The sequence below is a fragment of the Cibotium barometz genome, chromosome 7 (assembly GCF_041138505.1).
Source record: "Cibotium barometz isolate CiBa-2024 chromosome 7, ASM4113850v1, whole genome shotgun sequence".
NCBI classification, from domain to species: domain Eukaryota; kingdom Viridiplantae; phylum Streptophyta; class Polypodiopsida; order Cyatheales; family Cibotiaceae; genus Cibotium; species Cibotium barometz.
Window position 1 is genome coordinate 35,564,608 of NC_141052.1, and position 19,107 is coordinate 35,583,714.

The 19,107-nt window shown below is 44.2% G+C and overlaps 1 long non-coding RNA gene across 1 annotated transcript; it reads right to left on the minus strand.

Moving 5' to 3' along the window:
* Positions 1-13,927: 13,927 nt before the first annotated feature.
* LOC147636925 (uncharacterized) lies at positions 13,928-14,378 on the minus strand. Its single transcript, XR_015266134.1, has 3 exons — positions 14,310-14,378; positions 14,146-14,190; positions 13,928-14,053 (listed from the first exon to the last, which is right to left on the minus strand). It is a non-coding gene; the product is annotated as an uncharacterized LOC147636925 (long non-coding RNA).
* Positions 14,379-19,107: the final 4,729 nt, after the last annotated feature.

Genomic DNA, 19,107 nt, shown 5'->3' on the forward strand with positions numbered 1-19,107 from the left:
GTCTACAATGAGCAAACCGCTCCGGAGGCAAACTCTTTGTCAACAGATCAGCCGGGTTGTCATCCGTGTGAATCTTAACAAGCTGAATTTGCTTGTTCTCTATCACCTCTCTGATGAAGTGATACTTCACATCCACATGCTTCGTCTTTGCATGAAAAACAGGGTTCTTTGCCAACTGAATGGCACTCTAACTGTCACAATGCAACAATGGAATATCCCCTGTATAACCCAAATCAACCACTAACCGAGATAGCCATAATGCCTCCTTGCAAGCCTCTGTGGCTGCAATATACTCGGCCTCTGTAGTAGATAAGGCTGTGCACTTCTGCATCCTGGATATCCATGACACAGCACCTCCTGTGAATGTAAACACATAACCGGTAGTAGACTTCCGGTTATCTGGATGACCGGCATAATCCGAATCCGTGTAACCATGCACTAATGCATCCTGTTTGCCAAAGCAAATGCACATATCCTGTGTGCCCTTCAGGTATCTCATGACACCTTTCACTGCTTCCCAATGCTTCTTGCCAGGGTTGGCCATGTATCTAGAAACCACTCCCACTGCAAATGCAATGTCCGGCCTAGTAGCAACCATGGCATACATGAGACTGCCACAAGCTGAAGCATACGGAATCTTGGCCATATCAGCCCTGTCTCTATCTGACTGTGGGCTGTCCATAGCACTGAGTTTCACATATGGAGGCAAAGGAGTACTAGTCTTCTTCCCCCCGTCCATATTGAACCTCTGCAAGACTTTGCCAATGTATTCCTTCTGAGACAAATACAACACATGCTGATTTCTGTCCCGAAGTATCCGCATACCCAAGATGTGATTTGCATCACCCAAATCCTTCATATCAAAGGTTTCATGCAGCCTCTTCTTCAAAGCATCCATCTCCTTACGAGATTTCCCGGCAATCAACATATCATCAACATACAAGATGAGGATCAATAGACTGCCATCCAAAGCTTTCTTGGTGTACAAGCAGTGATCTATGTCACTTCTCCTGAATTTCTGAGATTTCATGAATGTATCAAATTTGTGATACCATTCCCTTGGTGCCTGTTTGAGCCCATAAAGACTCTTTTTCAGCTTGCATACAAGCTTCTCCTTTCCACTCACTGCATAACCCTCTGGCTGCTGCATATGTATCTCCTCATGGAGATCACCGTGAAGAAAAGCAGTCTTCACATCCATCTGAATCAAGTCCAGATCATCATGTGCAACCAAAGCTAACACAGCTCTAAGTGTGGTCATTTTGACCACTGGAGAGAAGATCTCATCAAAGTCCACACCATATTCCTGCTTGAAGCCCTTAGCCACTAACCTGGCTTTGTATCTTGGCTTTGCATCAGGTGCAACTTTGAGCCTGTAAACCCATTTGCATGGCAAAACCTTCTTGCCTGCAGGCAAATGCACCAACTTCCAAGTTCCATTTTTATGCAGAAAATCCATCTCTGACTTCATGGCACGCTCCCATAGAGCTTTGTCTGCCCTCTGTAAAGCCTCTTTATAACATGAGGGCTCCCCACAGTCAGTGAGCATCAAGTAGTCAACCCCTGGAACAAACCTGTCAGGGGCTCTGGAGGGTCTAGTGGACCTCCGTACCCAATGACCATCATTTGCAGTTGCTGTCCAGCCTGCATATCACCCATTGGTGGCTCCTGTTCCATGCCATAAGGCTGAAATATAATGCCCGGTATCTCCTCTAACTGTGGTATATCCATAGGGATATCTTCTGCCATCTCTGGCTGTCCATTTGGACCATTTTCAGCACCATTTAAGGGCTGGTTTTCCTGCTGTAATGGCTGATTTACAGCCCTTTGTTGTTGTCCATGATGTCCATCATCATCAAAGATGACTCTGCCAGGCTCCTGTTGCCTTGCAGGCTCCTTATACATGCATGTTTCATCAAAAATGACATCATTGCTGCGTATGATCTTTCTATTCATGGGATCCCAAAGTCTATACCCCATTTCACCTCTGTCACCATATCCTAGGAATATGCATTTGTGAGACTTAGGATCAAGTTTGGTGCGCATTTCCCTGCGTATGTGCACGTACGCAACGCAACCAAACACTCTCAAGTGCTTGTATGACGGAGGCTTCCCTGTCCATACTTCCTCTGGCACTTTCCCACCAAGCCTCGTGTTAGGTGACCTGTTTATAAGGTGAACGGCTGTCATAACAGCTTCAGCCCAAAAACCATGAGGTAATGCAGCATGTGACAACATAGAACGGACCTTCTCCTGTATGGTCCTGTTCATCCTCTCTGCTGTCCCGTTTTGTGGAGGATCATAAGGAGTAGAGAGCTCCCTTTTGATGCCTTTAGCATCACAAAAGTCCTGAAACTGTTTGGACATATACTCTCCACCATTGTCGGAACACAAAGCTTTCAGTGTTTTGCCAGTTTGATTCTCAACAAGAGCAACAAACTTCACAAACACTGAGAATGTATCACTCTTCAAACGAAGAGGATAAACCCACACCTTGCGTGTGGCATCATCAATAAAAGACACAAAGTATTTTGCCCCTCCCAGAGAAAGCTGAGGCATCTCACATACATCTGTATGCACAAGCTCTAACTGAGCATCTTTCTGTCCAAGAGCTTTCTTGTGGGGGCATTGTAGTTGCCTACCATATATACAATGCTCACAAAACTGAAAACTTGAAAACTTTAGAGAAGGCAAGTAACCCAAACGAGACAATTGCTCCATTCCCTTGACACTCATGTGTCCCAACCGGCTATGCCACATAGAAATTTCCGGCAGCTCGGTTGCATTTACATTAGCATGGTGACAAACACCTGCATGCATGAAATAAAGAGTGTCCACCTTAGAGCCTCTGGCAACAACCAGTGAGCCCTTACTAATCTTCCACTTTCCACGACCAAATGTGGTAACATAATCAGCATCATCAAGCTGTCCAGTAGAAAGCAGATTCTTCTTGATCTCAGGCACATGCCTGACATCATGGAGCATAAGCTGTGAGCCATCTAAAAACACAAGCCTCACATCACCTCTGCCAAGAATCTTGCATGCATGGTTATCACCCAAATAAACCACTCCTTCATTGCCAGCAGTATACCTGACAAACAAGTCTCTGCAACCTGTGACATGAAAGGAGGCACCTGAATCAATGATCCATGAGTGCATACCATGACCACCTGTAAGAAGTGAATGGGCATCAAGTGAAGACGTAAATAGGACCTCATCCTCACTGTCACCTGCATGTGACACATTGATTTCTTCAATCTTGACTCCACTTTTGCCCTTTGGCTTTACATCTTTGGCTTCATCTTTCTCTTTGTCTTTGCCTTTTCCCTTTTCTTTTTGATCATTTTTCCATTTGTAGCATTGCTTTTTAATGTGTCCCTTCTTGCCACAATAATGGCATTCCAAATCCTTTTTGGAGCGAGACTTGCTCCTTCCCCTTTCTTGGCTTTTTCCCCTTTGCTGGGATCTCCCACGTGCATTCATTGCATTGGACTTTCCAACAGAGTTGTTTTTCCTGTTCATCTCTTCTTGAAGAAGAGCACCCTCAACATCTGCATATGACAGCATAGCATGCGAATTGCTAGTGGCTGTCCTGAATGTATCCCAACTCTCTGGCAAAGTGCATAACAGAAAAGTGGCTTTGAACTCATCGTCCATTGCCAACTTTGGATTTATAACTTGGCTGACAATACCATTAAACTCATTGAGATGGGCTGTCATAGATGCCCCTTCCTTCATCTGAAGACCTATGAGTTTCTTCAACCAATACACTTTGCTTGAGGCACTTTGCTGGGCATACAAGTCCTGCAATCTCTGCCACATTCCCCAAGCTGTCTTCTCTTCACGAATGCTGAAAAGTAATGAGTCTGACACAGACAACATGATAGTAGATCTTGCCAGCTCATCCATATCTTCCCACTCTTCAGCAGTAAGAGAAGCGGGCATTACACCCCTTTCTTTGATAGGCTTGTGCTGCTTTTTCTGGAGCAACACATTGTAGCACTGGGTTTGCCAAATATCATAATTATGCGAGCCTTCAAGCTTCTTGATGTGAAGCAATGAAGAGCTCTCACCTGTGGTTGCCATAGCAAAATGCAACCTGTCAATGCCTGACTCCCTGCAAAATGTGCAAACACTGCACCAAAAGCACACAAAGTGCTCACTGTTGTTCTCCCAAGCTTTATCTCCCACTGCGGAAGCAAGAATGCAACTTTTCTCCCACTTTATGTGATGAAATCAACAAAATCTGGTTGCTGCAGATTTTGGACAGCACCTTAAATGTGCTCTGATGCCCTTCCAAAGTACTGTATATAACACTACCAAGTGCTCACCAATGATGTACCAAACCTGTACCGGCAAGTACAGCAGCTGAAATTGAACCTTTTGGTCACTCAAAACAGTGTGCAGCCATGCCAAAACTTGCACAAAGCTGTGCCAAATCTGTACCAGCAGGTACAATAGCAATAAATGCTCTCCTGGCTGTCCAAATGAGTGAAAATCAGACTTTTACAGTCCTGTACACTGCATACAACAGTCCTGAACAGAAATTGGGCAAAAGCCCCTTGACTGCAAGCTGATTTTTGAGGATTCAAGGCATAAATGTCTTGCCTGCTGCTTTGCCAAGCTCAACAAGCATAAAATCTTGAAAAGCCCCTTGATTTAAGATCAATTGCTGATCATACATGGTACATTGACGCACATGAAGGCATCCAAAGTCTTCACGGTGCTTCCCCCTGGCCACATATACATCCAAATAATGAAAGCCCCTTGATTTACAGGCACATTGAGTGCTTGTAAGGCATCAACACATTATCCACAGCATCAAATGCGATTGCCTGCATGCAAATCAACCCAATCGGCACAAAAGCCCCTTGATTTGCACTGCAATTTGCTGCAATTTTGCCCAAATGTGCGATTTCTCACATCATACAGCATGTATGAGTGCTTAATTGCACAATTACATCAAAAGCCCCAAATTTCAACATCCAATTTCCTGCAAATTGATCCTGATTGTGGACAATTTCCTGCAAATTGATCCTGATTGTGACCAATGTCACCCAATTTTGCCAATTTTGCTCAAAATTGAGCAATTCGACACCTGTATCTGCTCAATTGTTGATTGTACTTGCTCAATTGCAAATCCCAAAAAAAAAATTGAGGAAAATACCTTGTAATTTTCTGATTTTTCTCTGATTTGCAGCGGGTTTTTGTTGTTGCAGAAAAAGAGGGGTTGATGATTGCTGCTTCTGTTCTGTGCAGGTGAGGGGGGCGAAACTTGCTGATGTTGATGATGTTTGACGTAGAGGAGAAGGTGACGTGAAGGGGCGTCTGCTGCTCAGCGCTGACAGTTGAATGGCGCTGCTTTTACGTGTTATGGGTGAGCGTGGAACTCACGCGGGCTCCAGCCGGGCAGAAAACCCAACTCGTCACCGGCGTCGCCTTCGCCTGCACTTCGCAGCCTTATGGTAGGTAAAGGAGTACATAGTACACTTAAGGTTCTCGTAGGCCTCCTCGCTACCCTTTGCCACGTATTCGCCTTCGCCTGGCTGCGAAAGATTCAACGCCCGCCTTCGCTCACGCTTCTTCGCTCGCCTGCCTTCGCCTAGTGGTGCTACGTCGCCTACGCTGTCTCCGCCTATTCGCTCGCCTAGCTGTTGTGTTGACGCCCAGCCAGCCGACGCTTCTTCGCTCGCCTAGTAGCCTTCGCCGTCGACTTCGCCTTGTTAATAACGATCAACGGCTGCTCAGCTTGGGGGCTTGGTGTTATGTCCATCCTCAATGGCTTTCTGTGAGATCGAACAGAACTAACCCTAGATGGATCCTCCACAGCTTCATGCACCCCAAGGCATTTCGGCAAAAGGGCTCCACTTAAATCAGTGTTGATGGCTCTGATACCAGTTGTGTGGGAGAAGGAAGAATTAGGGTTAGGTTAATTCATGTGTGGGAGACATACACAGAGAAACAACAAGGGAGAGAGAGAGAGAGAGAGAGAGAGTTGTGGGGATAAGTCAACTCATAAGGCATGAGTGTGTGACTCCCCTATCACACATGTATATTGCACTAGTACACATAGTGCACTTAGTACATTAAAAGTACTAAGTGTACTATGTACTATAACTTATGGACTTGTACACACTATAAGGGTGGGCATAACGCCTTTACCCCAACACATAGCTTGTAAGTGTAAAAAATAAAAACCGTATTTTATCGTACGGTATCCAAAAATTTCATATCGTACCAAAAATTCCCGTACGGTATCGTGTTTTCGTACCGTGACAACCATGACTCTGACCTCATGTGCGTGATCTCCTTTGCCCAAGGTGAAGACTGTTGCAAACGCTAGATGGAGGCTATATCTTTGCGAAGACCTCACTCTTGCGCCACAACTCCTATCTGGCCTTCAAGGCTGCCTCTAAACATATTTGATTGGACTGCGTCAAAGTCTATGCCACCTACTCTGAAATATCCTCTTGCATGTTCTAGCTCCGTGACCAAAGGCCGATGGTGTGCTTGCTCATCTCCTCTTCCGTATAAATGGAATCTAGTATGCACCATGACCACGTGCTAAGATGTGTGTAACTTCATCCAGAACTAGAAGTGTCGGGGCATGATTTGAAAGAGTCATCCCAGCCATGATCCCTAAATGTCCCCCTTTGCAGGGAACCCATCATTGATGTATAACCGGGCCAACAATTGAGTAGTCTCCCACCCTCCTGCTGAAAGCCCCAGGAGAAATCCAGGCTGCCTGGCTAATGTCGGAAGGCGGCCTCTCCCCAATTATCTCTACCTCCCATGGTGGAGGTCTCCCATGTGGTCTGCTCCCCGCGGGCGATGCCCTCGAAGTGGGGACCCCGACTTTGTTCGTTCTCTTGAGTCTCTAGGTTGTTGAAGTCGCCTCCAGTAATCCCAGAATTCATCTCTGGCAAGGGATCAACAATGGTCCGCTAGCAGGTAGCTCTCATCCACATATCTATAGGTACATAGCATTGAGGATCCCTACCCTGGAACCCTCCATGTCGAGGCCAACCCACAAAGCTCGACCCGACACCAAAGAACTGTGTCCAAACACATGAAAGAAGAGGAGCACCAATGGACGATCTTCCCGTTGAAAGTGGGAAGAACCCAAAGTGTTTGACTATGAGGCACTGAGAAACGGGGTGACTGGTTGCTGTGAGCTCTGAGGTGCTGCAGTGCCAACGTGGGGGTCTAATTTACTTTTTCCTCAGGTTTCAATGCTCTTTACCATTGACCTACCTTTCCTTCAAGGCTTAACCCATAGGCATTTACCTTGTCGAAATCACCGACTTCTCCATATGTGTCACAAATTTGTTCAAATCATTCTATATGCGAGATTGGGTCTCCCTCACAAAGGAACTTGATGAGCAATTTGGATACGGCAATCGAATGGCTTCTTTACGAGTTTTGATCTCTTCTGGCATTTGTATTGTTAGGTGGGTTGCCCGCCCCCTTCCTAGAGCTTGCATTAAGGTTCTCATGGTGTCATTGACTATGAGGCACTGAGAAACGGGGTGACTGGTTGCTGTGAGCTCTGAGGTGCTGCAGTGCCAACATGGGGGAGGGGGCGGAGGGAACGGGAGGCGGCAAGGTTTTTTTTTTTTTTGTTTGGGGGGGGGGGGGTAACTCCTCTGTAGGGGCTACCCTGCATGACCAGGCCTCTGCCACGACCGTGTCTACAACGGGTAGCACCTCGCAGTCCTCCTTCTCAACTTCAAGAAGGCCTACAATAGATAAGATCCTTCCTGGCGAGCACATTGCAGCATCTCGGCTTCCCAAGGCAGTAGATCAAGGGGGGCATCAGCTCTCTATAGGAGCTCTACCAACAAGGTCATCATAGGCAGGAGCGTTTCAACTTGGAGCAATCAGTCAAACAAGACCCGCTACTTGTTCATGTTCTTTGTGGAGGTGATGGTCTACTTTCTCCGTGCTCATGCCACAGGGTTACAAGGAGCTTGCATACCTATTCGGGATGTTGCAGAGCTTCTCAACTCGGAGTATGCAGACGACACAGCGTAATGTGTGCGAGACAATGTTATCCTTCTCAAGCAGATGCGACTAGCCTTGGACATTTTTGTTGCGCAACCGAGCGAAAATCAACTAACACAAGTCAATTGGTTTTGTCACAAATATGATGATATTCCAAAGAAATTTTAAAAAAGAATTTTTATTTTGCATTAGTTTGACTTTGTTATCTTTGGTTGACAAAGTGTAAAAGGTTTGACTTTGGTCAAACAAGGGTTGGCTTTGGTCAACCAAGCTCAAGTCTTGACTTTGGTCAAGAAAGATTGACTTTTGACTTCGGTCAAAGGAGTTTGACTTTAGTCAACCCAAGGAAAGTCAAGAATAGGTCGGTCTTGGGTAAAAGAGTTTGTTGAGTATTCAGTTAAACAAGGTTGACGAATCAACCAAGTAATGGCGCGCAAGAAAGTGTATTCGCAAAAAGGGCTGGCAAGACTACAGGCGCAAAAAGCACACCAAGCACTAGCGATTAATGTTTTAATTGTTGGAAGATGAATTAATTGTATGCAGATACAAGAGAGTGGTTTAAGGCTCCTTATTTTAAGGACATTAAATGGTGCTTCCCTCTTTTGGACGATCCCTCCTTTGCTTCAATCAAAGGCAACCTGGTGTTCTGATACCATGAAAAGAAACAGAGCAGAAGCAGTAGAGGGAGCACCAAATAAAGATAACAATATACACAAAGAGGCCTAAACAAACTGCTGTATATCCAGCCCCATAAACGGGCAGTAAATCTGAATAAATCTCCAGAAAGAAAGAGAAACTAATGTCAGATGAAGGCATCAAACAGTCCAACAGCAAGAACTCCTGGAGAGCAAAGCAGGGGCTCGAAGGAGGCTGACAACTCAGGACTGTATGCTGCAGACAGCAAGCTGAGAACCTCTCAAGTGCATCCACAAGTCTTCCCAAGAAGTGAAGGCAAGGTAAGATGAGGATCCTGGAGAAGAGGCTGATGTCAGGAGCTGGAAAGTAACAGGAACAGCAGTAGGATCAATGTGCAGACAGAGAGTGAACTGTTTCAGAGGCTGTCTGCACATTGATCCTATATGGGGCTGTTTCGGAAGCTGTCTGGTGGCTGCTGTGCAAGAGAAGGCAAGGCAGAAAAAATGGCAGATCCTATCCTTCCTCTGAGCGGGCACACCCACAATAGAGGCCCTCACTCTCTACTGTCACCTGAAGAAGGTAATATTAACAGCAAGGCATCTACACAGCTTCAGTCCTCAGCATTGCAGCAGTTCACTCAGTTCATGGGCAGCAAAAGCCATCCTCTCTCCAGCCAGCAAAGCGCTTCTTCCTCAGCTTATTTCCATTGCATAGTGGCTACAGGACAGCTTTAGTTTTTTCACAGTTACGGCAAGAGTCTTGCCTCCATTGGATCTTCGCAGCCTTACAATTGGCTCGCCTTTTTCTGTGTGTTCACAGTTATGCACAGTACTCAGTTCTCCAAATGAATGAAGGAACCAGTCATGCTCGCAGGAGGGGTCCTCAGTGGTGTATATCAAGGACCCAATCTGGTGTTGTCTCTCATCTCTCTCCCTATTTGATCTCAACTCTCTCCCTTCTTTTGTGGATTGCATTATATACTCGCATATGGTTTAAAGGTCTTGCTGCGTTCCTACCACTCGCATGTTACAGCCCTTCTCATTGTCACCACCTGATTGCTTGCTGAAGCTGGTCAACCATGCAGCTGAGGGAAGCTGGTTGCTAACTGTGAATGAAGAGCTTGAAGTTTACAAAGCTCTCTGTCTCCTTCACCATAGAAGCAAGTTAACTACTCTGGGAGCTTGCTACCTGATATAAGGAGGCATGAGAGCGTGTCATCCAAACTCTCTATATTGAAAGAAGCTAAAGAAGCACACACTATATTGAAGAGGTGCACACAACAACTCAATGAGCTACATTAGGAAGTAGATATCCAAGTTTTGGAGGAGGTCTTGTGGTGACATGGCTACACAACTAGCAAACAGCAATCCTAGTCTATCCTGGGTTAGATTAACCATGGATTCATACATAGGACATTACATAATGTCCTTCAATCTTTCCCAACCTGGTCTGAAAGCCAAGTCCGTTGTGTGTACAGATGTTGGGACTTCATGGCAACCATGCATCTTGAAACAATAAACGAAGGGGACCACAAAGACCTTGTGAGGGACAATGTAAGGCATCACTAGACGGCATTTCAGTAGTAATGGCAACATCAAGAAATACTGTCATGAGCCAGAATATGTTATGCTGTGCAGTTCGGCATGGACTTAGGGATTGGTGAAGGTACCTGGCATTGTCTTACACGTCTAAATTTTTTGTTGCCTGGCCCCTACAGTGGGGGGAGTGACCTGTCCAACACTAGGTACATATACTACTCGGCTGGTGCGTGTTCCTCTCTTGCACTACACTACATCCTTAGAGGTAAGCATGCATCAACCTTTTCAGCAAGCAGGTTCGTGGTAGATTCAGCATACAGGTTGGCACCGGCACAATTTGAAGATAGTAACAAATTCTGACAAAGGCATTCATCCAAGAGAATTGAACTGAATACCGCTCGATCTTGATATGAAGATTAGTACAAATTCTGACAGACATGGCATGAACTTGGGCGAACCCAAATTCTGGTCTCCTTCCAGAAAACAGCCCCTTGCACTAGAAAACAAAACCGCCCATGGGGCGCAGGAAGCGTACCTTGGGCAATTGGGATCAAGGAGCAGAGGCACGAGCAGGCAAGCCTTGCTGGGCGTCACGGATGGCCTCCATCTTCTTGACGCGGTGCAGGAAGAGGTAATATTCGCAGCGCTCATAGGAATGTCGTTCGTCGACGCATTTCCAAGGGAGGTAGAACTCCTGGACGCGGCATTTGTTGAGGGGGATGAGGAGGCTCGCGCATTGGTCTCCGAAGCGCAGGGGGATGCGAGCCTCGCGCATCTCTTCCTGAGTAGCAAGCGGGGGCATCTCCATCGCTGTGCCTGCTTTGCAAATACAGATGCTCTCTCTTGGGGCAGACGGTCTCTGCAGGTTTGTAGTTGCCTATTGGCCACCATGTTGCAAATTCGAGTACTTAGGGCGGGTTCACATTGGAGCGGCGGAAAACATACTCTCAAACACACTTTTCCAGGTGGAACTCTTACAAAATGCACACTTCCGCCGTCCAAGTGTTCACATAGGGAGGGGGAAGTAAAAGGGAGCCTGACTTCTTCCGCCGCCCACTGTGAACACTGGGGGACGGCGGAAGAAAGAGTAAACACCATACCAAAAACCATAGAACAAAGCTATATTATGTCCACAAAGCATAGTGTAACTACAAAAATAAAGAAGCCACACTACAAACCACAATAAGCCAGACAAAAGACTTGTATTACAAAGGCTTAATCGGAGTTGGTAGGTGAGTCCAGCTCCTCTAAAGCCGCCCTTCCAAAAACTTGTAGGACATTCATCCTTGCTTGCTCTCTATACATTGTTCGGGCAAGACTATCTCGCCGCTCCGAGCCAACTCCAAGGTCACTCGCACCCCCTTCATTGCCTCCTTGAGCGCGCTCCATTGCATCCTCTATGTCAACTTCACGTATTGCTTGAAGCTCCCTCATGGAGGTAGCTATTGCTCTTCGATCCTCTTCTACACGTCCAGAGCATGCTGCCAATTCTGCTTCCGCCTCACGTACCCACTCCATATCAAAAGACTCTCCATGTTGGATACAAATGTTGTGTAGCACAAGACAAGCCGCAACAAGATCTGGGACATGACGTAGATTCATGTCACATCTTTTTAGCAAGATGCGAAACCTTGCCTTGAGCATACCAAACGCTCTCTCAACTGGCATCCTTGTGCTCGATTGAATGAAATTCCAATGGTACTTTAGACGTGTCAACCCTTCCTTGCATCCTTTGAAAGGCACTAACATGTATGGCCGTGCGGGGTAAGCACAGTCGCCAACCAAACAATAGTTACCCAGCTCGCCCCTTGCACATGCTTGCCCTATATCACTTCTGGAGAAGTTCAAGGAGTCATGCGCTGATCCGGCCCAACCGACATCATAATTCCATACTGAGCAATTGGCGGCTACAGTTAGTTGTAGCAAAATAGAGTGGAACCCTTTCCGATTGAAGTAGTCAACATGGTTGTCACGGGTGCAATGATGGGGATGTGAGAACCATCTATCGCACCAACGACGTAGGGAATTCCCCTAAGTGCCTCAAACTCTCGTGCTAAAGTTGCTAGCCGAGATCTTGAAGGCCATCTTATGTACATATTCCGGAGACCCGATTTCACAATTGCCTTGGAAAATGCAAGGATTATTTCACAACATGTGCTCTTAGCGCAACCATAGGTGTCACCAAGGCCCAGTAGTCCATCTCCTGTAGCAAGTCTGCTTAGAGCAATGGCTACCCTATCTTGAATAGACACAGGCGCACGAAAGTTTGTGGTTTTCTTTTGCATGAATGGTGCTAGACTCCCACAAAGGTAATGAAAGGTTTCTTTGCTAACCCTAAGACGCCGCTTGAACATGGTAGCACTATAAGCACTTAGGAGATAGCATTTTACAAAGCCTTGAGGCCGTGGATATGCCCACGCTTGTCTGTGTTCATGACCCCTCCTACGGTTCGCAATCTTCCTCAACCTCACAGATCGTGCCATGCATTCGGTAACATGCAACCAAGTCTACACTATGCACTCATCATTGTGCATGCTTGGTTCTTTAAGCAATTCATAGATCGCTATAGAACACAACCACGCACAATAGAGTGCAATGTCTTTGGACATGCCCATTGTCACCTGCAAATCCAAAACAAGTTGATACATATTAAATTCTCAGCTTAACATGCTTCTTAGGAGCTTAGAAACATTCATAAATCCATACAACGCATAGGAACAAAGCAACGTCGAGATCCCAAACTTTATAAACTCATACAATAATAATAACAAGAATTTCCTCCGCCAAGGCTACTTGTTGCCCCCCCTTCCTTCCTTAAGGAATTCACTCATTGTGGCATGCAATCCTGCCAATATCTTCAGTCGCTCCCTCTCCAAGGCAACATTTTGGCTAGAGGTCTCCTTGAGATGGTCCAATAGATGTTTCCCAGTATCGGCCATTGTGGCCAAAGATTCCTCATACTTGGGAGTCACTCGACGACTTGAGGACATGGGTGCTTGTGGCTTCTCGTCATCTAGTGCTATAGTTACTTCATCCTTGTCACCGCCGGGGAAAGTAGCATCATCCATTGTTGATGAAGAAGCGTGGCTAAGAGGAGTGACCGTGGCTCTATCGTGGTAATACTCATCCACCACATCGAACCATTTACATGTGTGCCTCCTGTCATTGCCAGATACCGAGTTGTGAGCTTTGTCCACTCTATATTTTGCTAGCACCGCTTGCCACTTCTTGCGACAACTTTCACTATCCTTATTGAAATCAGGGTAAATGCCGGCTAGCTTTGTGGCCACCTTTGCCCACAAGTTGACCCCTTGTTTCCCAGGATTGTTGAACTCCTCACTCATGCCCCCCTGACATGAATGAGTTGGTCAACCCAAAAGTCTTGCCACTTGCTTTTCTTATTGTCGTTGTCGTCATCTTCCCCCAAGTCCACCACCACCTTCTTTTTGGAGGTCCTGGGTTTCTTTGGCGCAGGTTGGGTCTCTAACACAATCTCCTCATCGCTAGGCTCCTTCCTCATGCCACGAACTCGCTTTGGTTGAGAAGATAAAGGGGGGTTATTGAGTGAGTTGGGTGATGGTTGGCTTCCTAGGGAATTGGGAATGGAACCCATGTTTGGGATACCTAGGGGGGATGATCGATTAGGAGGTTGCGCTACCATAGGTGAATGGGGGGGCGAAACATGAAGGGAGAGTTTGGAGAAAAGGAAGGAGAATTGAGCATGGCTTGGAAGCCAGGAGGTGGCACATGAAAAGGAGGAGGGGGAAATGAATAGAAATTAGAGTGCGGGAGAGAAGTTTGGGAGAAAATAGGATCATCGTCGCCTCGTTGTTGCGATGAATCAAATTCATGGCTCGTGTTGGAATCCATAGTACCTACATCAAACACGAAGAGAATATTAGCACCACATAAAATAAAAACACAAACATTAGTCATGATAATGGAAATGCGGTTTGTGAGGGGTCACCTTATGCGCTCGCTTCACGTTGCCTCCCGCCCTTTTCGCACACCCCTAAAAGAAAAACAAAAGCACACAATGTCAAAGGCATGGCAAGTGTACCACAAAAACATTAAAAGAAAGGTAAATGGGTGGATAAAAAGAAAGCATGATTGAAGTGCATGTAAAAGCACCTTGGAGAATGGAAATTGTGAAGCTTATTATTATGTTCTCTAGAAATTCTAGAGGGTACAAAATCTCACCCTAGACCCTTTAATTTATAGGAAATTGAAGGGTGTTGGGGGGAGGGACGTTGGAAAATGAACGTTCGAAAGTGGAAAGTGGCCGTTGGGAAAAAGGCCGTTGGGAAAAACATCCGTTGGGAATCCTTTTTTGGAAATGCTGCAGCCTGGAATCCGTTTTGGGCGAGGGGGGGGGTCGGCACAATATCAACCCAACCCTTCCATGAAGTGGCAAGGGGGGGGTGGATTTCCACCGCCCGCTGTGAACGCAGAGTGCCATGGGGCACTCTGCGATTGCATGGCAGGAAGGCGGCAGCTTGGCTGCCGCCTTATCTGAACCGGGCCTTAGCAGACTTACTGAGGGGCGGTTGGCAATCGAAGTGTTCACATGGAGCTACTCGATTGCACCTTAGAGAGCCTCCAAACACAAACGATCGTTAAGAAGAATGAAGGATTACTCGAGCACCTATGAATGGATGCCCATGAAGTTCGAGGAAATGCAAAGCAACTTACAAAATGTGTGTGTGTGCGCACGTACGTGTGCGTGCATAATATAAAGACAATGGTTTCACCCAAAAAAAAAGTGGTGTGTGTGTGTGAGGGAGAGCTATTCATAATAGAAGAGTATGGGCAATGCCACAAAAGTGAAGGTAGAGCGTTGTTTGGGAGGAAATGCTTAAAAACAACAAAGAATTTGTTCTCCCTATAGGGCAAACTCTTGTGCTTGATTTGCATCCTCAAGGTCAAGTTGATCGAGCCAATACACAGTTTGATGTTTCTGCAACAAAGCAATCCCATCTTTATAGTTGAAAGTTGTCCACTCGGACCAAGGAAAAGCTCCTCCACTCAGCAAAAAACTATAATCATTTCTATTGCAACTCACAACCTTGCAACAAGAAGGCATAAAACAATTGTATTTAACCAAAAGATACCTCTAGAGGCAAAAGCAAAGGAAGTGGTGTCCTTGGTTAATGCATACACCAAAAAGCAAGTGCATGTGTTGATGGAAGAAGGGGTGATGCTTTCTTGCATACGAGCCAATTTTGTCAAGGTTGTAGCCATACATCCTATATATAGACCCAAGACCTTCAGTTGAGTGGGTTTGAGGAGGTGAACCAAGTAACCTTGAGAATATGAGTAGATAAAAGTTCTCATATACTTCATCTTGACAAAAGAAAATCATAAATAGTATAGTATTCGTCTCCATTAATGCTTTTAGAGCATACCTTGTTAGGTGTGTCTAGCACTCAACATCAGATAATAAGACATGTATATGCCTCAAGTATATATCTGTGAACCTCTTGCCCAAAATTTGATCATATATAGTGTCAACCACAATAGAATTATGGCCATGACATGAGCTCTTTCTAAGACATTAATGTTTGTAAATTGTCACACAGCCTCTTAACTTCGTATCCCCATTCATCAGTTTGTAGAAAGGCCAATGGAGAATGTTGATGATAAGATACCGTATGCCTTATCAACATCTATTGTCATACCAAGATTACTTAACTTCTTATGAACATTTATATCATATGTGATTGTATCACACTTTGATAATACACATGTATAGAAGTTTCAAAAATGTATATAAGACAAAGCCCCAATAATTCTATAGAACATGCCGCACTAGGTGTGTCTATTATCCTGCAAGGCATATGATTAAAATCACATGAATACACATGTGTGTGATCAACTTACTCATGTATTACAACAATTCTAGCACTATGCATAGTATAGAGTTTATATCCATTGGTCTTTGGTATAGGTGAAACCATGTATTGGAACATCAATGTCAAGTTGAGTGTGCAACATACCTTCATAAAGAACAATAAACTTCTTAGGAACATTTTTAGCACATTTGGTTGTGCATGTACCAATGTGTGTTAGGACCTGGAAAGTCACTCTTGCGTACAAGTGGCAATCCAAGTATCCCATACATAGGTTCTAGTAAATGAGAATTGGGTACAATAGGAAGTAGATGCGAGTATCCCATGAGACATAGATTTATGAAATCATACAAAAACTACGTATTAAAGGTATATATGCAAGGTTAGAGAAAGGTTTTGTAGAATGAAGGTACAATGTTTCATCATAATGAACACTACTTGCATCCATCCAATGCACAAAACATGCATCAATATATCAAGCTTTGTGAGAGTGAGACTACATGTGTCATAAGTCCTAAGTGCTTGTTATCGCAATCAAGAGCACACCATAAACACATTGCTAGACTTGATAAATGAAAATTATTCAAGGGTAAAGAGTAAGAAGAAGGGAGCAATCATGTTAAATACTCATTGACCCAAGACTACCATGTTGATAGTGCCACTATATCATATCAAGGTTAATAGCAATGGTATTAGCTATTAGATTCTAGTATAAGGAGTTGGGCAAGCATAAAGGCAAGCACCTTGACATATACCACAATAGAAAAAACCACTTCTAGCAAGAAATCATAAAATTAACCATTGATGTTACAACATCAATATACTCCCAATAGCATACTTTAGTAGAAGGCGCTTGACTTGTAGACCTTAACAAAGAAAGGGCAAGGAGTAATCCTCTGTTCAACAATTAAAATGATTAAGGAAGTAGCCATAGTCATGAATTGTAAATTAAAATGTTACAATAAACAAGGAAAACTTCAAAAGAGTTTATCTTTAGGACAAAAGCATGATTTCCACAAAGAAAATATAGCTAGTGAGGCTAACCCATTCATTATTCCAAGCCAACTTCTCTAATTGTATTACCCCTCTTTTGTTTTGCCATAACAAATAAGAATTGCAACTACTTCTAGCTATAGTTAAACATGTTCATGTGGATCTTGAAGATCTCAATACTTAGTTAGAGGCTATAGCCTGAGAGACTACTCTACACTTGAAGGTACTCAACAATAGTAACAAAATGAAAACAATGTTTAGCAACAAAAGTAAGAGCTAAGATTAGAGAGTAAGAACTAAGAATCTAGCAGGTTAGGAGTGGTACATAACTAAACATTCTACATGAAGGATAAATACAAATGAGATGAAGTATTGTCTCTACGCATTCATAGAAATATGCAACACAAAGCGAGGCTTATGTGCATATAAATAAGGACAAGCAGAGCAAGCTTAGTCCTAAATCCAAGAAATGCATATTCCTTGGATATGGTGCTACAGGATAGATGAGATACCAATTATGGGATCCAAAACCAACAAAGATAGTACACAACCAAGATGCATAAGAAGCATGAAAAGATTGTTGACATACACAGAGTGGTGTTTGAAGAGGATAGATAGCCACCGTATGCACCAAATGCAAGGCATGTTTCATGTAATGGAGAGCATGGATAGCCCATAGACCGTGAGGTGTCGAGAACCATAGCCAAGTGTGCAATGTCCGATTGATAATCAATTGTGACAGCCATGTGCTACTATTGAGCCCGTGGTGAGATAATTTATGAGAGTCTCATTACTCCTATAAAGATTTACTCCATCTCTTGGGCTATGCCATGTTGACAGATTGTGGTGAGTCTTTGTCTAGGGATGACAAGTGTAAGTGGGAGAAGGCTATGTGATCAGAGAGGATTCTCTAATGAAAAATGCAACTTGGGAGTTGGTACAATTGCCCAAAGGCAAGCATACATTGCCATGCAAATGGGTTTATAAATTGAAGATGTCTCCAGTAGATGCATTCCCTAAGTATAAGGCAAGGTTGGTAGCCAAGGGCTTTAAGGGGGACAAGGGCATTGATTTTGACAAGATCTTTCACCAATGGTGAAGATGACTACCCTTCGTACAATGCTTGCATTGGTTGCTAGAGAGAACATGTAGCCTGTCCAAATTCATGTTAAGACAACATTTTTGCATGGTGATCTTCATGAGGACATCTATATGCAGCAGCCACATGGGTTTGTTGTGCAAGGCAAGGAATGCATGGTATGTAAGCTTCAGAAGAGTCTTTAGTGGCTGAAGCAAGCTCCTAGGGGGTGAAACCATAAGTTTGATGCCTTTATGCGATCCTAAGGATATAGAATAAGTGGGATAAATCAATGCCTCTACACTAAGAAGGCATTAGATGGCAGCCTTTATGATTTTGATGTAATACGTGGATGATATGATGATTGCAAGGAAGTCTACTCATGATGTACATGCTTTGAAGAGAAAGGTGCATGAGACATTCAATATGAAGGACTTGGGTGATGCCAATCACATTCTTGGTATGAAGATTATTCAGGACAGAAGCAAGAAACTTCTCTACATATCTTAAAAGGAGTGCATTGGCAAGATACTTGAGCATTTCAATATAGAGAGGTGAACACATAGTTGGCCAGTTGGCCAATATGCCTCTCCTTGCTTGTGCACTATCGGTCCACTTTTACCTTTATCTATACACTCTACCTCCCCTGTGTTCTCCTCATATGAAGTGTGTGCTTGGAGTGAGTTTTTATTGGCAACCACCCAATTGTTTTTCCACTTAGTAGTCTTATTACACACACACACACACACACATGTTTCTCTCTCTCTCTCTCTCTCTCTCTCTCTCTCTCTCTCTCTCTCTGTGTGCTTAGTTTATGTGTCAAGCTAGTAGTTTTTAATTTTTAAACATAAAAAAGTTTCATTTGGTCGCAACAAATTTAGACCTAAAATTTTGGATTTTAAAAAAAATTGTTTTAAAATAAGTTTAAAAAATATAAGAAAAAACTAATTTTTAAATTTTCAAAAATAATTTTAAAAATAAAAAATTTATTTTTTAAGAAAATGAAAAA